Genomic DNA, 2500 nt, shown 5'->3' with positions numbered 1-2500 from the left:
ACACCTCACTGCATGATCAAGAGATTGGTGTGCAATCTCGCGTTCAAGAATTTTTTTTTTTTTTTTTTTTTAAGTGAAACCATTTTTGACAACACTTTCTGAAACTGACAAAAGAATTGGTTACTTTCAGCAAGATAGTGCTACTGGGCAAACATCAAATACTTCACTGAGATTTTTAAAGACAAATTTTGGTAACCACATTATCTCTAAGGATCTCTGGGCACCATGATCTCCTTTCGCCTCGAGACTTTGACGTATGTGGTGCTAGGAAAAACAAAATTTATTGCAGTAATCCCCACACAATAAATGAATTTAAATAAATCATCACAAATTATATCCAACAAGTGGATGAAACTGTGTTGAAAAACATCTTCAGAAACATGATGACACGCGTCACGAGATGTATTAATGCGGATGGTAGTCATTTCCAGCATCTGCTATAAAGTTCACCAAATAACACGTATATCATTTACAATATGCTATTTTGATAAAATATTGAATAAAACGATATCTATATACATTATAGTAACATTTTTTTACAACCTATATTCATAAAAAGTAAGTGCACAGGGACTTTTTATCACCCTGAATATATATATATATATATATATATATATATATATATACATATGTATATATATATATATACATATATATATATATATACATACATGTATATATATATACATACATGTATATATATATATACATATATATATATATATACATATATGTATATATCATACACTATATATATGTATGTATGTATATATATATATATATACATGCATACATGTGTATATATTATACATTATATATATGCATACTCTGTACATATACATACATATATGTATATATATATATATATATATATATATATATACATACATATATATATATATATATATATATATATATATATGTATATATATATACAACACTGAATGGGTCCCAGTGGACAGATATACATTTTTATCGACCACAATACATTTCAATTCTAAGCCATTAACATCGAGAGACTCGAGGAGGCCAACATGCAGAAATTGAAACGCGGTACAGCCAAGGACTCGAACCTGATCTAGCGCGTGACAAATGTAAGTGACTTAACCGATTGCATATACATACATACATGTATATATATATATATATATATATATATAGAGAGAGAGAGAGAGAGAGAGAGAGAGAGAGAGAGAAAGAGCAAGATGGTGAGGTAGAAATACCTGAAGAGGTATGCGAGGAAATGACTGCGGAGAGGATAAGGAGGCGAAGATGGAGGTGGAGGCAGAGCGAGGTGATGGGTGTAGCGGGCAAAGCAAAGAAGCTTATGCCAAGGCACGGAATACTCTCTCTCTCGCTCTCTATCTATCTATCTATCTATCTACAGTATTTCTCTCTCTCTCTCTCTCTCTCTCTCTCTCTCTCTCTCTCTCTCTCTCTCTCTCTCTCTCTCTCTTTATCACTCACTCTCTCTATCTATCTATCTCTCTATCTTTCGATCTATCTATCTATCTATCTATCTATCTATCTATCTATCTATCTATCTATCTATCTATATATATATATATATATATATATATATATATATATATATAATAAATTTATCTCTCTATCTCTCCTGTAAGTAAACTCATATGTACATACACATGTTCAAGCACAAACAGGGCGCACATCTGTGTCTATGCAAATGTAGACAACACCTGCACCCACGTACCTCATGACACTGAGATACTCACACCTGTCTCTACAAAGGTACCGCCTACATGCTCACAACATTAGACACCAGAAGTTTATCTAGTTCCATACAGAGAGGCGCAGCAGTAAGTGCACACAAAGCACACACACACACGCGCACACACCTATACAAACACGCCCACACAAATGCATCTAAAGAAGCGTCCACATAAATCTTGCTTTACGCATACATGGGTCAAAATGTGGCGTAGTGTTGACTCCGTAACCCTCAAACACACACACACAGTCCTCTTCTGTTGTGGTGTTGAGGGAGAGAGAGAGAGAGAGAGAGAGAGAGAGAGAGAGAGAGAGAGAGAGAGAGAGAGAGAGAGAGAGAGAGAGAGAGAGAGAGAGAGAGAGAGAGAGAGAGAGAGAGAGAGTGAGAGAGAGAGAGAGAGAGAGAGAGAGAGAGAGAGAGAGAGAGAGAGAGAGAGAGAGAGAGAGAGAGAGAGAGAGAGAGGGAGGTAAGGAGAGAGAGTGTGAGGACTTTCTTATTTATTTATCTATTTGTTTATTTATTTGTTTATCTATCTACTTATTTATTTATGTATTTATTTATTTGTTTATTTACCTATTTATATATGTATTCATTTATCAACTAATTTATTATCTTTTTACCATGATATTCTGCATCTATGTTGCAGATCTCAATCATGATGCTCGGTAACTTGTTCAGTACATAGCGTGTGTAATCCTTTAAAAAATCAAATAGATATCAAACCCCTTTTCCAGTAGGAAGGATTCATTCCCGCGACCTTGAGGAACT

The sequence above is a fragment of the Oratosquilla oratoria genome, chromosome 14, assembly GCF_046742065.1.
Source record: "Oratosquilla oratoria isolate Oo_2021 chromosome 14, ASM4674206v1, whole genome shotgun sequence".
Classification (NCBI taxonomy): Eukaryota; Metazoa; Arthropoda; class Malacostraca; order Stomatopoda; family Squillidae; genus Oratosquilla; species Oratosquilla oratoria.
This window is presented reverse-complemented; position numbering follows the sequence as displayed.